Here is a 24,717-nt window from a genome sequence, read left to right as displayed (position 1 = left end):
TCTGTGCTGACAGTTTAGAGCCTGGAGCCTGCTTCAGATTCTGTGTCTCCCTCTCTCTCTCTTTCTGTCTGCCCCTCCCCAATTCCTGCTCTTTCTCAAAATTAAATAAACATTAAAAAAATTAATAAAAACATGATTCCTAGACTCTGGGCGTAAGAAACTGGGTACTCACTGATGACTATATGGGGGGGGAGAATGGTAAAGGAATAGGTATGGGTGCTAAAATCAGGAATTCTGTTTCAGGCAGAATAAGATCCCTATTAGGTATCCAAGTGGTAATGTGTAGTATGCAAGTTGAGATACTATTCTGGATCAGTTGGTATAGTTGTTACTGCTTACCATGCACGTACAGTGGATACGTGCCAGGACTCCAAGTGGATGCCTGAAACCATGGATAGTACTGAACCCTATATATATTATGCTTTGTCCTGTACATATATATGTATGATAAAACTTAATTTATAAATTGGGTGCAAAGTTTTCTGGAAGCCCAGATACTAAAGTTGTAATAGAATATAGACAGGAAAAGAGGAAGTTAAAGAAATAGCAACCAAAGCTTCTAGCAGAAGTGGGCTGGGGGCAGAGAAAGGAAGCAATTACGTAGCAGTATGGAAATTTTCCAATAAGGAACATAGGGCATTTTTGAGAAGCAGAGAGAAATAAGATGCAATTCAGTTTGATTATCATTTTGAATTTTTACCATATGGTAGGCACTCAGCTAGATATTAATGGGAATATATTATCAGTAAAGGCTATATAGGAGCTTTCAACCTAATAGGTGGCAATTACTTATCCATTCATTCTGTATAAATTGAATACTTAACAATGTGCTAAGCACTGTTCTAGGTCTTGGGAATATAAAAACTGACTATCTTCTCTAAAGAAGCATATATTCAAGGGAAAGGAGATGGATAAAAACAGATAAATATATATTTTGTCCAGTGGTGATGAATGCTGTGAAGAACAATATGCAAGGTAGAAGTTAGAGAATGGTGAGGAAAGGCTTCTAATTGATATAAAGTTGTTAGGAAAGACCTCTCTGACAAAGTAGAATGTGAAAAGACACCTGAAGGAAGTAGGGAACGTATGATTTTCTAAAGGAAAATTCCAGGTAAAAGTATAAAGGTACTGAATCAAAACTGCAGTTGATGTCCTTGAGAAATAGCAAAGAGACTAGAAATTCAAGAGCTGATTGAGCAAAAGTAAGTATGATAGAAGATGTGTTCAGAGAGGGGCTATGGGACAGATGACAATGTCTGGAAAGCCACAGTCAAGGCTTTGGGTTGTATTCTGAATGAGATGGGAAACTATTGGAGAATTTTGAGCATAGAAATTACATAATCAGAGTTATGCTTTGAAAAGACCACTTCAGAGGTTGGGAGGTGGGGGCAACAAGCATATGCATAGAGAAGCCAATTAAGAGACTCCTGAAATGATTCAAGCAAAAGATGATGGCAGCTTAGTGATAGCATTGAAAAAGTTGTGCATAGTAACAAAATTCTGAATATATTTTAAACACAGAGCTATCAAAATTTGCTAATGGACTGTATGAGAAAGAAAAGGGTCAAAGATGACTCCAAGGTCTAGAAGGGTGTGATAGATACATGTTTTAGAGAGAAGGCAAGAGTTTAGCTTTGGACATATGCTTTAGATGCCTATTAGACATCTAAACTGAAACACTGATTAGGCAGTGGTGTATATGAATCTGGAATTCAGGAGACAGGTAAAAGCTGGAGACAGAAAACTAGATCTTGTCAACCTATTGATGAAATTTAGAAACATTTACTGAATGAGATCAGAGTGTGAGTACATTTGGAAAAGACATGAGGAAGACTAAATCTTAGGCACTTCAACGTGTAGAAGTTGGGACAACTTAGACAAAGTAAAGAAGCTGGAGAAAGATGAACCATGAGATGGCAAAAAGAAGAAGAGAAGTAAGGGAAAGTGGTGTCCCAGGCGCCAAAGAAGGAGAGTGGTCCATGCAGGAAAGAGCAGTACATCAAATGGTGCTGTTAGTTCAAGGAGACAACTGAGTATTGCCCTTTGGCTTTCAAAATATGCAGGTTATTGGGATGCCTGGGTGGATCACTCAGTTAAGTGTCTGACTCTTGATTTCATCTCAGGTCATGATCTCACAGTTGTGGTATCAAGCCCCACATTGGGCTCAAAAGATGGGAGAAGAAGTGAAACAAGATATATAAACATCTTTTGAGGAATTTTACTAGAAAGGGAAGCAGTGAAATAGAGCTATAGATATGGAGTCAAGGGAGGGTGTTTTAAAACACATATACTGATTGACATGATACGATATTTATGTATATGACTGTCATGGAAGGATAGAGTATTAATCCTAGACTGTAGGGAATATGAGAAGAGCATGGGTCCCAGTCAGGCTGGCCCCAGAGATTGATTCTCAGTGGGAGTAGAGAAAATGGGGAAATTTTGGTGGGTTGGATGTCTTTTTTATTGAGCAAAGAAGAGGAAGAGGGCTTTGCAGGTGGTTCGGGAACAATGTGAACAATGTAGAGACACAAAAACAGGAAAATGGAAGAAGCATTTGAGAAAGACAGCTTGGGAAGTTAGCTGAAGATCGAAGACTAAGGGAGGATACGCCAAAAAAGAAAGACGAGGGCCAAATAGTAGAAACCTTATATGAGGAATTTGAAATTTATCTGAGGTCACGAGGAACCTTAAAATATTTTTGAATATGAGAGTGAGTAATCCTATCTGTGTTTCAGGAAGATAATTCTGACAGTTGTATGCACAGTGGGTTGGATAGGTGAAATGCAGCCAGGCTGTGGAAGGTCTTCAAAACCAGACTGGGAAATTTGGATTTGATCAGAGAGGCAATGGGAGCCACTCATTAAGTTCTTAAATAAAGAAAGAAATAAACAAACAAACATACAGTGGTTTGTTATCCTTTAAAATTAAACTAGAAGTGATTTACAAGTTGGATTAAAGTGGTGACAGATTGGAAACTCTACTGATTTGCCTGGCTTTTCCCTTGGAATTTTCCTTGCTGGTTTGTGAAAATATCTTGTTTCTTTTTATAAGAGAGATTTAGCTCCAAAGATGGAAAATCTGACTTTCTTGCTTTATTATCTTTCTAGTGTTTTAGTTAAAAACAGATACTACAGAAGAAGAACAAGCAAAGCCTCACCTAGTACTCAGTGGTATTTGATTCCCATTCATTTATTAGATATTGATTGAATGCTTTCCATTGGCTGATCACCATGTCAGGTTCTATGGAAACAAAGAAAGGAAACCAATCTCAGCCCACAGGAAGCTTATAGTTTATTGGTGGTAGCAAGCATGTAAAATGTAAAATAATTGTTGCACAGTGTGAGAGAGTCTATTCAGAGTGCACTTGGGAGTCCAGGGCAAGAAATGATTTGCTGTCAGAGGAAGTTGGGTCTTCATGGGGAAGGTAACATTTGACTACCTCTACCAGAATACATAGATGTTTAGCTGGCTAAGAAAAGAGGAAAGAATGAGGGATGAGCAGGCACACAGACTTGGCCTTGAGAAAAAGCATACTGTGATCAAAGACATTGAGAAAGTCTTTATGCCTAGAGGGTGCCATGTGTAATGTCGAGTGGCAAAACATTAGTCTGCTTTGAGGGATCAGGGCTAAAATGTCAAGGGTACTGAGGACTATGCTGGTAAGTTTAAATTCTATCATGCAGGCCAGTCTTCCTAACTCTTTTAACATCTCCCTTTGACACACCCTCTTCCTCTGTCTTTCTAGTTCAGGCTCTGATCATCTCTCACACAGACTACTGCCATAGTCTTTCAACAGCTCTCACTGTCCCTGGTCCTGCAACTCATCTAACCTGTCCTCCTTTCTGCTATCCAGATGACTTAAATATACAGCTAATTTTGTTATGAACTGAATTGTGCCCCCCAACTCCCAAAATTCATATGTGAAGTCCTAACCCATAGTACCTTAGAATGTCATTGTATTTGGAGATAGGGTCTTTAAAGGGGATGATTAAGTTAAAATGAGGTCATTAGGTGAGCCCTAATCAAATATGACTGGTGACCAAATATGAAGACAGATTAAGACACATGCATGTACAGAGGAAAGACCATGCGAAGACACAGGGAGAAGAGAGCCATCTACAAGCCAAAGAGAGAGGCCTTTAGAAGAAACAGCTCTGCTAACACCTTGATCTTAGACTTCTAGGCTGTTATTTAAGTCAACCGGTCTGTGGTACTTTGTTATGGCAGCCCTAGCAAACCAATAAATTCTGCACTTCCTATTTCATATAATAAAAGTCAAAACTTCTTAGCATATTATATATAAACTTCTTTGGAAAGTTATCTCTCCAGAATCTTATACCTTTCCATGCTAGGCTCTGCTCAAACAAACCACCAAGTCTACTGTTTCTCTACATTAAGAAGAAGAAAGATCCCAAATAAACAACCTAACTCTACACCTTAAGGAACTAGAAAAAGAACAAATGGAGCCCAAAGTTAGTAGAATAAAGAAAATAATAAAGAGCAGAGCAGAAATAAATATAATAATAAAGAGCAGAGCAGAAATAAATACAATCAAGAACAGAAAAACAAAGATTAACCAAACTAAGAGTGGGTTCTATGAAAAGATAAACAAAATGGACAAATCTTTAGATAGCCGAACGAAGGAACAAAGACAGAGGATCCAAATAAAAGTCATTAATGAAAAGATAACCTGCAAGAAATGGAAAATTTCTTAGAAACATACAACTTACCAAGACTGAATCAAGAAGAAACTGAAAATCAGAATAGACCAATTACTCTCATAGGAAGATTGAAACAGTAATCAAAATTCTCCTAAGAGAAGCCCAGGACCAAATGTCTTTACTGGTGGATTTTACTCTTTACTCTTTAAATAAGAATTAATACCAACCCTTCTTAAACTCTTGCAAAATGTCAAAGAGAAAGGAACACTCCCAAATTCATTTTATGAGGATAGCATTATCCTGATAACAAAAGCAGAAAAGGATACTACTAGAAAGGAAAACTATAGGCCAATTTCCCAGGTAAATATGGATGCAAAAACTCTCAAAATTCTAGCAAACCTAATTCAGCAGCACATTAAAAGGATAATTCACTATGATCAGTGGGATTTATTCCTTGGTTGAAAGGATGGTCCAATGTATGCAAATCAGTCAATGTGATACATCATGCTAATAGAATGAAAGAAAAGAATTGTATGATCATCTCAACAGACAGAAAAAGTGTGTCTATTCTATATCTAGGTGTTTTTAAAGTTTTTTTTCCAAAAATAATTATTTGACAAAATTCAACATCCATTTATGATAAAAGCGCTTAATAAATTAGGCATAGAAGGAGCATATCTCAACATAGTGAAAGCCATGTATAAGAAGCCCACAGCTAACATCCTACTCAGAGATGAAAGGCTGAAAGCTTTTCCTCTAAGATCAGGAACAAGACAGTGTGTCTGCCTTCACCACTCCTATTCAACATAGTCCTGGAAGTCCTAACTAAAGCAATCAAGCAAGAAAAAGAAATAAAAGGTATGAGAATTATGGGGCGTCTGGGTGGCTCAGTTGGTTGAGTGTCCAACTCTTGATTTCGGCTCAGATCATGATCCCGGGGTTGTGGGATCAAGCCCCGCATGAGGCTCTGCACTGAGTGTGGAACCTGCTTAAGATTCTCTCTCTCTCTCTGTCTCTCTCTCTGTCTCTCTCTCTTCCTCTGCTCCTCTCCCCTGCTCATGCTTTCTCTCCTGAATAAAAACTTTTTTAAAAAAGGTATCAGAATTGGAAAGGAAGAAGTAATATTGCCTCTATTTGCAGATGACATGGTTTTATACATAGAAAATCCTGCACACTTAACCACAAACTCTTAAGTCTAATCAGTGAATTCAGTAAAGTTGCAGAATACAAAATTAACATATAAGTCAGTAGTGTTTCTATACCCTAACAACAAATTTTCTGAAAAAGAAAGAAATCAATCCCATTTACAATAGCATCAAAAACAAAATACTCAAGAATAAGAAGTCACTATTCTGAAAACTACAAGACGCTGATGAAAAATTAAGGCACAAATAAATGGAAAAGTATTTCATGTTGATGGAGTAAAAGAATTAATATTGTTAAAGTAGCAATACTGCTGAAGCCATCTATAGATTCAATGCAATCCCTACCAAGATTCCAATGGCATTTTTTACAGAAGTAGGGAAAAAAAAAAACTTCTAAAATATATGTGGAACCATGCATTTATTGCTTCTTCACTTGCTTTCCAGCAGGTCATTCAGACGAAAATGCCCTTCTGCCCCCTCCCACCCCACTGACCACCTTTTCACTTTTTAAGACTCAAATGAAGCATCATCTTCCATATACTGTGTTTTCCACTAGCAGAGCATATCTGAAGTAATTAATCCCTCTTTCTAACCCTCTTTACTGGCAGCAACATTTATCCCATCCTGTAACATTCTAGCCCACTTTTTCTTTTTTCTACATATTTTTTTCCTCCTACTTTACTATACAGATCTTGAGTATAAGGACTCTGATATCTGTCTTTATAGTCCCAATTCCTGTCTTAGTGCCTGGCACATAACAATTATTCAATACATACTATGGAAATGAGTAAGTGTGCACAGTGTCTGGATATCCAGACCTATGTGTTCTTCAAAGAAATCCAGCCATATTTTGGAATGGTTTAATGAAATCCTATCATTACGATAGGGGACACGTGTTTTAGAATGCTCATGTCTCCTGATTTAATAGTTTTCTTACATATTTATAAATAACACTAAATAACATTATTTGTAATCCAGTTACCCTTTTATATACTGCATGCAGATGCCTATTGCATTTTAGTGTCTGCCTTCTTTAGTTATATTTCCAGTTCATTTACTCAGCACGCATTTGTTCAGTTTCTATTTTGTGCTAGACACAGTGCTAGATTGTGAAGTTAAAAAAAAAAAAAGAGAGAGAGACTAAATGCTGTTTCACAGTTAGGTAAAAGGGACAGATACATAAACCAACAATTATACTTTAGTGTGGTAAGTGCAAAGATAGAAATGTACAGGAGGCATTAATGGAGTAATTTCATTAGACTGAAAGTGCAGACGTACCTTTCATCTAGGTGTTTTTTAAGTCTTTTTTTTCTCCTCCCAAATAATTATTACTTCTTGGAGTGTGTATCTTCAGAAGATGACTTTTTCCTGACCTTATTCTCTTGCACTGGAGGGACCTCTTGTAACTCCTTATGTGCTGATTCTACCTAATGCCTGCGTGAGAATTTCCAGAAGCCTCAGTCCTGCTGTCATCCTCATTAAAGTATCACAGAGAGAGAAGGTGCCTTTGGAGGACTTAAATCCACTTCTTTCTTCACTTACCACCTCATATAAAGCTAGGATTGACAGCTAATTCTATTCTACTTTGAGACTTTGTAATAAGTGCAGTGAAGGATATTCGCCAAAGGCAACCATCACTGCTCTTTCTCATCTGTCTCCAACACCAGGACCTGGAATGTGGCTACCTCATTCTTGGGAAAGGAGCAATTACTGGTAGTTGGGAGTATCTCAGAGGAATCTGAAAGAATTGTGATGAATCTAAAAGAGCTGACAAGCTAATATAAACTGCTGGCCACTTCAGAACGTAATTAAAACACCTGTGTATCTGTTCAAATACTTCTAATTTGGTGTGTCTTTTATAGAATATTCTATGTCGGTATTATCTGTCTTTAAAAATTCTCCCAGTCTAAATAAGCCCTTACCGCCTGATTACCCGACCAGTGTGGTTGGTTAACATAGTTACCAACAGAAATATGTGCTGAAATGCAATACAGGCTTCTGATAATGGCAGTTGTCATTTGAACACATTCTCTTATGTGATAACAACCATCTTCAATTATCTGGCTAAAAATCCTATTTAGCATTTATTTGAAAATTTTGCTGTAAAAAATACAGGCTCTTTAAGAAAATAATTTTTAAATCAAGTTTCCATATTACTTTAAGTTATATATCTCAAGCCAATGTTAGATCTACTGGCTATGAAGAAATTAAGCCAGTATTGCATGCACGTCCAGTTACTGCTGATCCAGCCAAAAAATAAAAGATAAATGTTGAGATATTATAGGGAGCCAGGCAGAATTTTCAGCCTGGAACCTAAACAAGAAAACACAGTTTTCCAGGCACTCCAGCGCCCCAAGGCAGACGAGTTAAGTAGGAGAACAGTAACACTGTTCATACTTGTGGTATACCCTTTGTCATATCGTATTTACTTGATCTGTTTACATGTCTGTCCCTTCCACTAAACTATGAGTTCTACAAGGTCAGGAATGAGGCATATTTATGTCTATACCATTTACCTTTTGGAAGAAATAAAGAAAAGAGGGAGGGGGAAAGGCCTGTAGGTAGCCCCAAAGGGGAATAACAAGTGGATTCATGGGAAGGCATTTAAATATTTTAATATTATCAAACTAACCAGACAGTAAGAGACTATGGATGTGGTTAGTGAAGTCTTACCTGACTTTGCTATTTAGAATAGCTTCCTCCAATATTTCAATACCTTGTTTATTTCCCCACCAATGCTTATCACCGTCTGTGTTTACTGATTTAAGTCTTTCTCACCTCAAGGTAATTTCATGAAGGCAGGAACCTAATCTGTGGTCTTTTTCATTACTGCCTGATAACTGTTTGTTGCTTATTAACTATTTGCTGAATGGATCTTTGAATGAATTAATATGTGTTATTTAGGCAGAACTACATGATAAGAAAAGGCTTACTTATATATCCTGGTGTGTGTGTGTGTGTGTGTGTACACATAAATATAAATATAGACATGTATACATATATACATATAGAACTATTGAAAAAGGAAAGAATGTGGAGTGTCTGGGTGGTTCAGTCAGTTAAGCGTCCAGCTTTGGCTCAGGTCATGATCTCAGGGTTTGTGAATTCAACCCAGCATCAGGCTTGCTGTCAGCACACAGCCCGCTTTGGATCCTCTGTCCCCATCTCTCTCTGCCCCTCCCTTGCTGGCGCTATCTCAAAAATAAATAAACATTAAAAAATAAAAAAGAAAGAATGTGAAAATTCCTTGATTCCTGGAATTTGATCTGTAAAAGGGAGATCTCTCCTTTTTATTCTCCTATGTGACAATGGGAAATTAACTCCATGTCACGGAAGGAGGGAACTAAGCTAGTGATACTCTTATTTTGAAGGCTTCTCTGAGTCCTGGAGATCAGGAATGGGGGAGTTGTTACAGGCATTAAGCTCCATTTATTTAACAAAAGTATTCTGTACCTGTTATGTGACAAGAACTGAGTGGGGCCACAAGATACAAAGATGGCTCAGAGGAAGGTTGTAAAGCAGCAACAGGTAAAAACAAGAGCTCCTGGTCTGTGAGCTGCTGGAAAAGATCTGTGTACTAGCTTCACATCTTTTGTTTTGTTTTTTTAATCTCTTCATTTCGTTTTGATTTTTAAATAATTTGTTTTTTAAAATTAAAAAACTTTTACTTTATTTTTAAGGCATTAACATAATTTTTTTAATTTATGTATTAATGGTTTAATTCTTTTCTAATTTCTGTCACCTCAGTGTTGAGCTTTTCTAATTCTGATTGACGATATTCTTTCACATCTTGAATCATTTTCTTAATGTCTTTTTTAGGCTTGTTTTGAAATGGTGGGTTACAGTTTTGAGCTGTTTTGTGAGCACATTTTCCTTGTCTGTAGGAATGTTAGTTTGCTCCTTAATTCCTTTTTCTTATAATATTTTTGTAAGGGATTTTCCCTCGATACTCTCCTCATGCTCACTTCTATGGGAAATTAAAAATCCCACTCCCCACCCCCCCCCCCCCCCCAACATTTACGGTTAGGCTGGTGGAGAAAAGCTTTTCTGACTTCAGCATGCCCCCTCTTTGGCTGTTCTCGTATAGCGGTCAAAACCTTGGTGGCTAGCTGTCTGGAATTCTCTGGCCCCACTTCCTCCCCCTGCACCTTTTCTTTCTGAAAATCTGCTGAGATTTCTTCTCTGCGCAGCAGCTTTTCCTCAGTGTGGAACCCTACCCCAGATCAGCGCACTGGGGCAAGGCGCAGGTTTGGGAGTCCCAGGGAGCCCTCCTGCTCTGTTCCCTGCAGTTTCGCGGGCTGAAGCGCCCATCCGGCGGGAACGGACAAGGCGCCGGCTCCCACCCCGGCTGCGCGCTGCCGGCTGCTGAGCCTGGAGCTGCTGCGCGCTCGCGGCGGCGGTGGCACCTGCCGGCACCTGAGCTCACCTGCCTTGGGCTATCGCAGGGCTTCTGCTTTTTCAGGGCATCCGCCTGCTGGCTTCCTTCTTCTTCCCGCACTGACCCTGAGAATCTATTGGGGATTTGGCTCTACCCGCTTGTATTTTGGGTGCCCTAGCTTTGCTGCCACGTTTACCGAGACGTTTTGGCTTCCCCACGTAGTTACTCTGTTTTTGTGGTTATTTGCTTGCTTTTGCTTGTTAGTTTTGTAGGAATTCAAAGACTTAAAACCTGGGCTTCCACCGTCTCCCCCGAATCCCTGTCAACCGCATCTAAAGCTGAGAGAAAGCTGAGACTAAGCAGATATGACCTTCCACACAGGCTCTTTGAACTAAAGAGCTGTCCTAAATGTATGCTTCCTCGTTATCCATATCACCACTGTCTACACATTTAGCAGCTTATTTCTTCCCTAGCCAGTCCTTCTGGGTTCACCTTTGTCTTCAATCTCCATGCTTGGTTTAAGTAATCTCCCTAACAATCACACAGGACCATGTCACTTCCCTGTTCCAACTCCTTGGCAGTGCATGCAAGACCCTCCATAACTGGGGACTTTCTCTCTCTCTTGTCTGATCTGGTGCACAACCTTCCAACCCTGTGGGTTAATGACTACTGGCCTGCTTGCGATCACACACATATTACATTGTCTCATGCTCAGTGCTTTTGGAAGGCCTTTCCCACCATATCTCTTCTGGCTAATTCTTATTTGACTTTCCAGACTTCACTGCCCTCCTCTTGGATCTTACAGCATCTTGTACTTCTTGTCATTGACCAAGTGAGATACATATGATCTGCTTAAGTGTCTGTCACTTCCAGTTGGCAGTAAACTAGGGACATCTTACTCACCTTTGTGTGCCTCGCATCACATATAATGCTTTGCACATAATCTTAACATTTTCACTGCCACTTGCTTCTATCTGTCCTTTCTGAGTCGTTTTACAACTGCTACTTGGTACTAGCTTTGTCCTATTTACTGCCATGGTATGTTAAAAGAAAAAAAAAAATCAATTTTCTCTCCAGCTGAGATATGTCTTCTGAGCTTCAGAACATTTATTTGCTGCTTGAGTAACATCTTCACTTTGTATCTCCCCGGAATCCAAAATCAAGATCTGGCTCTCCACTGGAGTTCCCTTTCTTCATCAATGGCACCTTGTTGATCATGCCCGAAAATAGGAGTCATGCTAACTCACTATGTTTTCAAAGCTCCCCAGTCATCAAGTCTTACTGATTCCACCTTCCAAGCCTCTCTCAGCTCCATCCTTTTCTTATCCACTGTCACTGCACCACTTGAAGCCATATAATCTCTCACCTGAAGCCATTTAAAATAGATTGCTAACTATATTCCGGTATCTACACTTGACCTTCTCTAATCTGTTTTACATATAACAGACAAAAAATTACTCCTCGAAAATGAAAATCTGATCGGCTTGTCCTCTGCTTTAAAACCACTCACTGGCTAGGGCCCCTGGGTGGCTCAGTCACTTAAATGTCTGACTCTTGATTTTGGCACAGGTCATGATCTCACAGCTCTTGAGATCAAGCCCCACATCTGGCTCTGCACTGACAGCACAGAACCTGCTTGGGATTCTCTCTCCTCTCTCCTTCTCTCTTTCTGCCCCTCCCCACTTGCACTCACACATGATCTCTCTCCCTCTCTCAAAGTAAATAAACTTAAAAAAAAGTTGCTTTTCATTGTTTTTAGCATGAAGTCTGAAAATCCTTAAAATGGCCTCTAAATTCCTGTTCCTTTTGCTCACTGATTTCCTTTAAGTTTCTCAAATTCAGCCAACTCCTTCCTATCACCCAGTCATTCTATTTCCTCTGCCTGGATCCTCCTTCCCCCTTACCAGGCCCAACTCATACTTTGGGTGTAATATGGTAAATACTTTTCTGCTCTTTATAATTATATTCAATAAATATAGCCCTAAAAATAGTTTACGTTTGCTTGTTTTTGAACTTTACATATGTGAAATCAAATTCTACAAATCTTTTTATGACTTGTATTTTATACTCAACGTTATGTTTGAAGGATCCATCCATATTGCTGATTGTATAATTTTTCCTTTTTCTTGCTCTACAATATTCTACATTTTCTTAAAATCTGTTCTAAAGTCAGTGAACTTTAGGTTTGTTTTCAGTCTGGGGCTGTAATGAACTATGAATAATGCTGCTACAAACCTTCTTATACACATATCCTGATCTACCAGTGCACCCATTTCTTCATAGTATATTCCTATGACCTTTGACAATTAATGCCAGATTGTTTTCTAGAGTGGGCATTCAAGATTATACCCATACCAGGAATATATGGGAGTTACTACTGATATACATCCTTGCTGACACTTTTTAATTCATGCCAATCTGATGGAGGAGTGTTTTTTTTTTTTATACTTTTTTATAATAAATTGATGCTTTACAAAATAATAACATGGCAATATGTGGTCAATTGTTTCCAGAGCTGGCCACACAATACCTCTAATTTCACATGCCCTTCTGCAATGTCATTTTGTAGTTTCTCCATTAAAAATTTGGAGTTGATTTCTCTTCTCCCCAAATCTGGGCTGGTGTGATGACTTATCTTGACTTCTAGATTTAAGTCTTCAGAAGCCTGGTAATTTCCACTTTCACTTTCATGGAATCCAGCTGCCATGTAAGTTCAGGCCAGACAACTGAATGGCGAGAGATGATGTACAAAGAGAGAGGACACGCCATCCCCCAGCTATTCCCACTATCCCAGTTAAGGTGCCAGACACAAGTGAGGTCATCTCAAATATTGCCCCTTCACCTGAGCTTGCAGCTGAATGCAACCGCATGAGTGGTCCCAGCCAATATCATATACAGAAATAATAAACGCTTGTTACTTGAAGCCACCCACTTGTGGTTATTTTGTTATATAACAATAGATAATTGAATGAAAACATATATCAGAAATCTTTAAAAATGCCTATACCTTCCATATCAATTTCTTTCTTTTAATCATGTATCTTAAAGAAATGTTTTAAAATATGTACAAAATTGTTAACCATAGTGATAGTTGCATTTTTTTAAAAAGTGGAAACAACCTGTGTGTTTAAAATGTTAATGTGGAGTAATAAAATAAATTATTATTCTTTTATAGCATAGAACACTCTATAGACAAAATTACATTGAAAGGAATTTTGACGATATTGGAAGATGCTGAAGAAAAATACGAGGTGGTGGTAATGGCAGGATCAATATATATTTATACATATATTCTTGTTTAAAAATTGTACATAGAAAAACAATTGGAAAAAGCAAATCAATATATTAACAATAGTTTGGGTGGGTTCCCCTCCCACCCCCCAGTCTTTGAAAGTTTTCTATGGAGATCATATATTACTTATCTAATGAGAAAAAAGATACTAATGTCATTTTTTGGAGCAGTAGAACATTTCAGTCAAATTTGACACACTCTGGCAGAGAAAAATCCCCTACTTAGGTTTAAAGTTGTACAGGCTGTGGCACTCTGCTTCCCCTGGTGGCAATCATTTCAAATTTCAGAAGCAGACATAAAGGCTAGGTAGCCCACGTTTTTGAAATTTAGAGACAGTTTCTAACTCTTTTTCTAAATTCAAAATAAACTCTACTCTTTTACTGTTAGAATTATTTCATAAAAGAAATGGCATTTCAAAGCCCTGACTGTAAGAAGAATGCAATCTCAAAATAAAAGACAACCCTTTAAGCACATTTAACTTTATGAAAAACTCACTAAGGACTTTGAAATTTTCATTTTGCCATGGACTAGGGAGACTTTATTTGGGCAACTGGCTCCAAGAAAGAAAAAAAACGCTGAAAACTTAAGACTACACAGAGATAGTGAAAGCCCTATATATTCTTACTCAGTAGAAAACCACCTAGATTTCCTAATAAAATTATCTTTCAAGTTGAAAGCGATGAAACTTCTAAAGGTATAAATCCAGTTCAACTTTCTTCAAGGGCAGAGTTTCTCCAAATGGAGGTGCTTATATAATGTTCAGCCTCAAGGGCGCTATCCCAGACTCATGGATATGAATCTCTGGGAGTGTGGCCTAGGAATCTACATTTTTAACAGCATTCACAGGGGAGGTTTATACACCTACGATTGAAGGAAACATTGTCTTTTAAGGCTTCTCTATATTGATCTGGTTGGCAGATCATGGCTGTAACATGTAAAAATTCACCAAGGTGTAAACTTAAAAAGGTAAAAAGAAACAAAAAATATTAGGAATTACATAATTTCCTTAGCAAAATAAACTTAGCAAGTTTTAATTGACACTAGCAGTCATAATTTATATATTTCTGTTGCTCTGAAGCAGATTGTTTTGCATTTTGTTAGCAGACTTAGGCACTGGTCATTTTAAGAGTCTCATGCTCTACCGACTGAGCTAGCTGGGCACTGGCACTGGTCATTCTAGAAACAATATTTTATATAGTTTTGGTTAAAATAGTCTTATTTTTTAATGGAAAATAATTCTGGTTTATAGCCAAATTTATGTGAAAAGACAAGCCATTATTTTGTTTTCTTTGATATAGATAACATTCATTACTATAGATTGCTAAAATTTTGTATTTCTTTAGAAAGTTGATGTTTTAAGTAAATGGTACATTTAAACCCATGGAACTTTTGTTTTGTGAGTATGAAGAAATGAAAACTTCTACAAAAAGGAAAAAAGAAGGGTGGCTGGGTGGCTCAGTCAGTTGAGCATCCGACTCTTGATTTGGCCTCAGATCGAGCCCTCTGTCAGACTCTGCACTGAGCATGGAACCTGCTGAAGATTCTGTCTCCCTCTCTTGCCTCTCTCCACCCCAACTCATGCTCTCTCTCTAAATCAAAAAAAAAAAAGGAAAAAAAAGAAGAAGAAGACAGGAAGGGAGGGAGGAAAGAAAGAAGAAAAAGAAAAAGCAAAGAGGAAAGAAAATGGAAAAAAACGGTGCCCTAATGACACAACATTTCTGCCCCTTCTACTCAAAATAAATCCCTTCAAATAACTTAAGACATTTCACATGTTTTGATCATCAGTTTTATCCTAACTGTTCTCTAATTCCCACTTATAAAAGCTTTCTGAACTGCATAATAGCTTATTATAACACTTTATGTTTGAACATATTTTGTAGTCATTTCTACTGATATGTATTTATAAGATTTATTATTATTTAAAATATATGACTATTTCTGTGTTGGAAAGAGAGAAGCAGAGACTCACTAAGGGGCAAGGGGCAGAGCACCTTAAAGAATTTGTGGACTGTCATTCTGATGCCTGATTTATCACACACCTTTACAATTTTACTAGTGTTAGAAGGAGGCCTGTTTTCTCTTGGAATGCTACATTCTTTGGGGGATGAAGTGTTCAGTCTTTAACACTGTATAAGAGTGTCCCTAGAGTATTTGGCATCTGGATATGGCCATCATCAGAGTAATGAAAGATAGAGCAGACCAGAACTAACTCTGTCCAGGGGAAAAGCAGGATAACACCAAATCTTCCCAGTGTTGCAGAAATAATGGCTTATAGCATCTATATAAAATACTTCTTCAGTCGTGCATTTAAGTTGCATTATTGTCACCCAGCCTACATACAATTAGGAAATTAATAGTTAATGAGTTTACTATAAAAATTTAGGTGATTTTACACCATAATTTTCATAACAAGTACAGGTTGTAAATTGTTTTTGTCACATATAATATATAACATATATTATATATAATATAATAACATATAATAGTATCCTTCTCTTTTTTCAATAATAAAGAGTGCTAAAAAATTTAAAAGGATTTCTGAAATATAATGAATATATTTCAGAATATTGAATAAAATGAAATATAGTGAAATGTAATGAAATGTAATGAATAGCCCACATTTGTTTAGAAATTATTTCCTTAGTATTACCAGGAGACACAAACTTCTAAACTAGATGGACTGTCTCATTTTGTCTTTATGAAACATATATATTTTTGCTTTTAATATAAAAATCATATGTACATAACAAAAAGGCTTAAAAATTCAGATGAGCTGAGAAGGCAATAATTAAAATCTATGGTAGAACAACCACTTAGAAATAATCTCTGTTAACATTTGTATGTAGGAATACATCAAGAATGAGACTGATAGGTCACTGCATTTATTTAGCACAATGTACCCAACCTTGCTTTATGAACATTAGCTCATCTAATTCAAATAAGAGTTGTACAAGAGGGTACTATTATAAATTCTATTTTACAGAAGAGAAAGCTACAGAATAGACTTAAAAATGACTTGCCCAAGATCAGGCCACTTGATTGACATTAAGACACCCAGGCACTCCTTTCCTTCTTTACTTTTTAAGGCTGAATAATATTCCTGTGTATGTACCCTACCACATTTTGTTTATCCACTCATCTGTCAATGACATTTGGCCTGCTTTCCCCTCTTGGCTATTGTGAATAATACTGCTATGAACGCAGCTATGCAAATATCTTGTTGAGATACTGCTTTCATTTCTTTTGGATATAAACCCAGAAGCAGGTTTCCTGGATCATATGGTAATTTTATTTTTAATTTTTTGAGAAACTATCATAATATTTTCCATGGCAGCTGCATCATTTTACATTCCCACCAACAGTGCACAAAGATTCCATTTTCCCCATGTCCTTTTTAATACCTGTTATTTTCTGTGTTTTCTTTTTTTTCCCTATAGCAGACATTCTAATCGGTATGAGATGATATCTCATTGTGCTTTTGGTTTGCGTTTCTCTAATTAGTAATGTGAGAATCTTTTCATGTTTCTTGGTCATTTGTATACATCTTTGGAGAAATATCTATTCTAGTCCTTTGCCCATTTTTAAATGGAGTTGTTTGGTTTTCTGTTGATGAAGATCTTTATATGTTCTGGATATTAATACCCAATATATATATTTAAATACATGTAGAATAACTACTTTGCTATGAAATCTATACTCTGGCATATGTATAGTGTAATTTTGAACAATCCTTCTATTGCAAACATGCTATTTTCATGTGATAAATTAAATTGCACTGATCATATTGATTTTATGATAGTTTCTGTATTAGTTTCTGGCGTCCATTGTAACAAATTACCACAAACTTGGTCGAAGAATTTATTCTCATAGTTCTAGGGGCTAAAAATCTGAAACCTGTCAGGACCACACTGATCCTCCAATTCTCTGGGGTAATGGTCCTCTCATTTCTGGCTTCTGGTGACTGTTGGCATTCTTTGACTGCATCATTCTAGTATCTGCCTCTGTGGTCACATTGCCTCCTCTTCCTGTGTAATCTCCCTCTACCTTAATCTTATAAAGACACTTGTCATTGGATTTAGGGCCCACCCAGATAATACAGAATGATTTTATCATCTCAAGATCCTTAACTAAATGACAACTGCAAAGACTCATTTTCCTTATAAAGTAACACTAACAACTTCTGGAGATTAGGACATGAATATACCCTGGGGGGCGGGAGGGGGCAATATTCAACCCACTACAGTTTCACTAAGATAAATTTGTAAAATTAGAAGTGTTAGTTCAGGGTATGATGGTTTTAGATAAATATTTTCAAACTGTGTTCTAGAATGACTTTGAATCGCATTTAAAAATTAAAAAAGAAAAGAGAAGAGACAATTAGAGGTGGTGAAAAAGTGAAAACAGAATAGTGGGGGTTATCAGAGCTGTCCTTGGTTATTTAAATTCTATTCATAGTTGTATAAGTAACACATACCTTACTGCTCTAGGCCTAGAGATGTGGCCAAACTTGTGTAGCTATAAATTATTTATTTGATTATCTCTCTTTTGTTTCTGCTTAGAAATATGTTTTGCTTTCAAATCTTTGCATTTTTATGTAAATAATCTTCAATTTTGACACTTTCTATTGAATTTCTTTTCCTATTTTCTTCAATTGTCAAGTAATATTTACAATGTAGACTATAAATTTGGGGGCTTTTAAAATCATTTGATGAAAAAGCTAAGAAAAGCTATGTATGTGTGTATGTATGTATGTATTTTGTTGGGAGGTAGAAAACCATCAGGATTCTTTTCTGAAACATAGTTGAAAAGTTCACCAGAAAGGAACTATGTCTCAGGATAAAAGTCATTTTCAAGAAGATTTGGGTAATAAATCATGTGGAATTGTATTTTCAATACTTTATCATGAATAGCAATGAATCATTAGCGTCTTGATAGAAGGTGACTTTTTGTAACCAACTTGTAGAACTTCTACACTCCAGTTGAGTGTGATTTATCTTTAAAGTCGGGGCAATATACTTTTTCCAGGGAAGGGACAATTGCTCAAAGTTGAGTTTTGAACTTCTCTCTTAAAACTAACTGGTTTTATTTTTTTTTTTAATTTTTTTTTCAACGTTTATTTATTTTTGGGACAGAGAGAGACAGAGCATGAATGGGGGAGGGGCAGAGAGAGAGGGAGACACAGAATCGGAAACAGGCTCCAGGCTCTGAGCCATCAGCCCAGAGCCTGACGCGGGGCTCGAACTCACAGACCGCGAGATCGTGACCTGGCTGAAGTCGGACGCCCAACCGGCTGCGCCACCCAGGCGCCCCAAAACTAACTGGTTTTAACTTGTGGCTTAAGATTCTCAAAAATAAACCAGTTTCATTTATTTGATAAACCCATCTTGTATTTTGTCCAAATTTTCTATTTATTTTTCAATTTGTCCATCCATTGGACTTGACTCTGAGTAACTTGTCTGGTTCCAAAAAAATCAAATCCATTTTCATGAAAAAATAATTTGCTACCAGAGAAGATATTCAGTATGTTGCTACATTTACCAAAAATGACTTAAGCAGCAGCATTATCATTAAAATAAGGAAATGGCCTCCTGAGGAGTATACTTTAAGAGAGGACACTTAGAAGTGTTATTTGTGGTATGTTTTCATTCACATCCTGACACATTGCTACAGAAGTAACACAATAGAGTCTGTTGGATTCTAGATTCTATGGGACAAAGGCAACTCTCAAGATTTTCTAGTCAAACCTCTTAATTTTACGAATTAAGGAACAGTGAAATTAGGGCAACTTAAGTAGGAGAAGGTTAGCTACATCCTTAGTTGGTGATGGATTTAGGGAGATACAAGTATTTTAATTTGATTCTTAAAAAAGACAACTATATACGGTGTAGCTGATGCCTAACAAAGTTCAACCTGCAGATGCGTTTGCATTGGCTAGGAATTTTTAAGTAACTTTAGGAGGGGCAGTAACTCTACTTCAGATTAGAAACAGCTTTTAGTTATGTATGAAACATATGACCTTTAGGTAAAGTCAGACTTAAATAAAAATGTGAATTTCAGATAAATAATGCTTAATTTTTTACTATAAGTATGTTCCAAATATTGCATGGGATATACTCATACTAAAAATATTCATTTATTTGGAATTATTTGGAAATTTAACTGGGTTTCTTGTATTTTATCGTGCAAATCTAGCTTTGGAGCATATGAGGCATAGATATTACCATTTCAAACCCAGCCTACCAGCCATGTATGGCAGAAATATTTACAATTCATTAAATAGCCTTATGTTCCTTCAATATTTTGTAGCTTTCTTGAAATTAGGCAGAGCCACATGACTAGTTCTGGCCAATGTGCTGTCGTTTGAAGTGATGTGTGTCAGTTGATTGACTTAGTTAAAAGCCAATGTGCAATGTGTAAACACCTAACCCCCCACACCGTCCTTGCTGCAGTGAACCAGGTGTGAAGCTGTGTGTTCAAGATGTTATAGATGGAAGACACAGTAACTCTTGTATGCCTGAAGAAAAGTTGAAATGCAGGTACTCATAAAACCACTGGACCCACAGCAAACTTTGCTTGTGTAAGAAATAAACCTTTATCTGTTAAACCATTGAAATTTTTGGGTTTGTTTGTTCCTGCAGCTTGGAGTAACTGACCCTGATGAGCCTACTGTGTCCCATTAGATAAATTAAATAAATTCTGTGAATCTTTGCTGTTGTTTGCCATTATTGTTTTCTAATCTTTAAGGAGTTGCCATCACCTCTGCGGAATTATTTGAAGAATTACAGGCGAAAAGCTTTAGCACTCCATAGGCTGCAACAAATGAGAGCGACATTTAACGATACCATGCCCATTATGATTATTGTCTTAAGTCTTACAACAATCTTCTGAAATTGGCGTTATTATCATTTTCATTTCATAACTAAAGGAAATGAGGCTTGAAGTGGTTGAGCAATTTTCCCAAGGTCGTTTCACAAAGCTCTTATATTAAATAGAGAGCTACGTCTCTATTCCAGTACAGTCTGATTCCAAAATCAGTATTTTCAAACCTATATCACATACACATTTACCCGTGACATACAGAAGCCTGTCTCTATGCTATTGGATCATTTTTAAAACATTTATCGATTGCCTATCGTATCAGATACCCATATTAGGATTAGAATCTAAAGATAAAAGACCAGACCAGACTTTCCCTTGAGGAAGTCTCAGTCTTGTTCAGGCATGTAAAGATATAATTACAGATTGTTATGGCAAGTTATATGATAGAGAAAAGTGCAGGCTTCTAAAGAAACACATGTTGGAATGGGGTGAGGCTTCAAGGAGGTGGTGAAAACTGAATTGAGTCTTGGAGGATGAATGTGACGAAACAGCCTCGGACTCTGGGCGGGGAAAACATATAACAAGCATGCACAAATCCATTTGGTATGTTATAGAATTGTAGTTAGTTATATGCTGGGGTTGCAATGATCTAATGAGTTCAGAAATCAGGTATAACCGGTGGGAGCTAGAAACATGGCAGAGACTGCCCAATAGGAGTGAGAATATAGAGATGGAGTGGTCCAAAAGGACAAAGAAAATGTAAGTACCACATTTTAGAGAGAGGGGTAGAAATACCCCAACTTTTTCCTTCTGCTGTGTTATATCCTACCTCCGCCTCCCATTGAGCAAACCTAACTAGAAGCCAATTGGCAAGAGAGCCAAGGAAATGTAGTTTCAGGAGCCAGCTTTTTGCCATACAGAACAGTATAAGGGAAGAGTGAGAAATGGACCCTGGAACAAATAACACAAGAATATCAATTCCATCCCTTGCTCTGAGAGGAAAGTGTTCATATTCTTCAGACAACAGTATTAATATATCCTATTGCCTCTAATTGGGTTTCCTCAGCAGCAGATCCTGAGATGGAGATTAGGGTATAGGAAGTTTATTGAGGAATGCTTTCCAGATCAACACTTGTGGAAGAGAGGAAAATGAAGTGGGATTGGGCACAGATAAGAAGTTGAACTGCAATGCAGTTTCAACAAAGCCCCAGCTGACCCCATGTGTAGCTGTGCAGCCAGTACAGCCCTTTGAAGTTGTCTCCAGTTGAGGTACTGGGATTGACCTTTATACTCCCATGCTCTTTGGTTATCGGGTACCAGCTATTCTGGGAAGGAGGCATGACCTTGGGCCCAAGGAAATCCCTGTAGAAAGCTGACAGCCAAAAAGCATCTTCCAGCAGCAGTCCCAGAGGCTGGGGAAAGCTACCATAATATACCCCTTGTGCCCCTCAATCTCTGCATGGTTTCCACAAGCACTCCCCATGAGCCTTTCTTCCTAGGGGAGATTTGGAAAAGGAAGGTTAATGAGACAAGCTAGAGTTTTCACTGATGTAGCTGGTCACAAGGCCACAAATACTGGTCATCTCCCTCCTCTACTATGCATTCTAGATCTCCTCCCCTTCAGCTATCATCTCTAGTGGTTTACCTGGTGGCATAATCCAGACCCTTTTCTCTGAGGTATCTAAAGCACCAATTACCATACCCTTCTCTGGCCAGAGTTACTGCATTTGTCAATCTGCCATCAGAATTGGGCAAGGGAATAAAGGGTCACCCAAGTAGATCACCTGGGTTTTGCACATATTCCAACCAGTTCTACCCCCTCTTGATCCTCTTGGTGACTCTTTACCTTGCTGACTGGTCCCTGGACACAAGGAGCCAGAAGTGTCCAGGCAGCAGCCATAGTTCATGGTTCAATTGGACTCTTGCTGTGTGCCCTGGAAGAAATGTTCTCTCTTTGGGATTCAGGATTTCTGGACCCATAGAGCCCAGAGTTCTATATAGACAGTAATAAAGAAATCTTAAACTTTTAGTGAAGAGCAATCTTAGGGGATCTTAAATTTTTAGAGGCTAAAAAGAATAAGAACACCTAGAGAAAAGGAAGTGGCCAGTTACATAGGAAGGAAAACAAGTGTGTGATGCTTCTGAAGCCCAAAGAAGAACGTTTTCAGGAAATAGGTTTGATCAACTATTGTCAAATGCTGCACTGGGAAAGGTAAAATATGATGAAGGTTCAGGTTAGACCACTGGATTCAGTAAGAATTAATGACCTTGAAGAATGGGTTTTCAATGGAGGGGAAGAATGAAAGCCTGATTAGAGGGGGTTAAAAATAAGAATAGGAGACAAGAAAATGAAGATGGTGAGTATAGATGCTTTTTATATATTTTTCTATAAAAAAAAAAGAAGTAAAGAAAAAGAAGATAGCTTGAGAAAAAGGCACAAATGATTTTTGTTTTTAAGGAGGAAGACATTATAGCATATTGATGGAAATGACCCAATGGTGAGACAATGAGAGGCCTAATTAGTCTTTGCCATAGATGCCTAACAAGAAGTGCTCAGTGAATGCTAGCTTCATAATTATAAAATGATCTTCATACTTCCTGGAGATTTTGATTGAAACTTTTATTTCTAGCAAGTTTCCAGGTAATGTCATCAATAAACCTAAACATTAAGGCCCATGAATGTTGCTGTGAAAAATAATAAATAAGTTTATGGTTTCTTATGACCATGTGAAAATAAAAGCATACTCATTGTTTTGAAAGGAGGGGTTTATATAGGCTAGTTTTGAAGGGAGGGATCTACATAGGCTAGCCCATGCATCTGAATCTAAACCTGTTATTTCCATGAAATAATTTAGAATTTTGGTAAGGTTTATTGTTTGAGTAGCTTTGGTCAACAGCCAATAACAGATGGCTTGTGGATGTGTAGGGTCACAAAAACAAAGAAATAAAAACAGACAACAGTACACAGAAGAAAGAATAAGGTCAATGGAATGGCTGCAGAGCATTTAGCACAATCTGCGCACTCAGATAAAAACTCTCTCTTTTTAAAAGTAACTATGGCGATTGGGAAACTAATCAGGGTGACTGGGATTAGACCTAATACTTTAGTGAATCTAGGACAGAGAAAAAAGGGAGCATATGACGTGTAGTCTTGTTATTTTGAACAAAGGAGAAAAGAATAAACCTCTTTATTTGTGAAACTGTTCAATTTTTGTGTGGAGAAAAAGCCATGACTATAACCAATCGTAGTCTTTGTCCAAGTGAAAGATTATGGAGAATTATTGTCAGATGCTGGATTTTTCCTTCCAGAGAAATGACAACCCTATACCTTGAAAATTTCAAGAGCAGTCTTCCAAAACCCCTATAAAATATTAAACTAATATACTTGCAATTTTAGTATGAACCAGGAAATGCAGAAATTACAGTACTCATAGTTATTTTAAGTTCACAGGGCACACATGTAAGACTTTTTATTCCAAAGCAGCCCAATTTGAAGAGTTAATATTTCTTTGGGGACTGAATACTTGTATTTTCCATCTTCTCTGAATTAAGATTAGAAAACGAAAATAAGTGTTTGCATACTTCATTTAATGTATAATTTCTTAGTTTTGCCAAGATGTTTGGCTGACCTCTGATTTTGTATCAATATTTAAGGGAAGATATTAAATGAGAAATCATCTTGAGTCAAATTCAAAGACCAGTCATATACCAGGGCTCTTATACGTTTTATATTTATAATGCAGTAATTTTATTGTGACTATTTTCCATAACATGTTTCCATCATTAAAAAGAGAAAAGTATTTAATTTCTAACAGCAAATCTTTAGTTTTTCATTTCTTTATTCTAAAACATTGAACAGAAGAGAATCATGAAGACAGTTTAATATTTGATTTACTTATATTTCTCATTAAAATTTTTTTCTCTTGCTGTGTTTATTTTTTTAATTTTCCAAATATTTTTTGATTGGTTTAAATATTCTGGAAAATTGATTTGGGAGCTGGTAAAATACTTCTGAAGTTCATGATGGCATGGCTACTTGTCAAAGTAAAAATGGACATAACCAAAATATCCCTAGTTCTACATTTTCCAATTAACAACAACAACAAAAAATACATTCCTTTTAAGAAATATTTCAAATCAACCAATATGATTTTATCTTATGGGGACAGTCTGAGGAGCTGTTGCAACACACCTCAGAATGGTCCACTCAGGGACTGGAAGGGGGGAATATTTCTCTACTGATTCTTGTTCTGCACTGTGTTAATACCTTCACACTTGCAAGTTTGTGTGTGAGTCAAAACTTAGCTCAACATGTTCCCACAGGTACTACAGCCAGAAGTCCCTGATGTAGAAAGCAAGAAATTGCATTAGAGGCAAGGAGCTGTCCCGTTATATTTGTGTATGCCTGGTTGTCATAAT

This window comes from Puma concolor, chromosome F2 (genome assembly GCF_028749965.1).
Source record: "Puma concolor isolate L17-30 chromosome F2, mPumCon1.1.hap2, whole genome shotgun sequence".
NCBI classification, from domain to species: Eukaryota; Metazoa; Chordata; class Mammalia; order Carnivora; family Felidae; genus Puma; species Puma concolor.
This window is presented reverse-complemented; position numbering follows the sequence as displayed.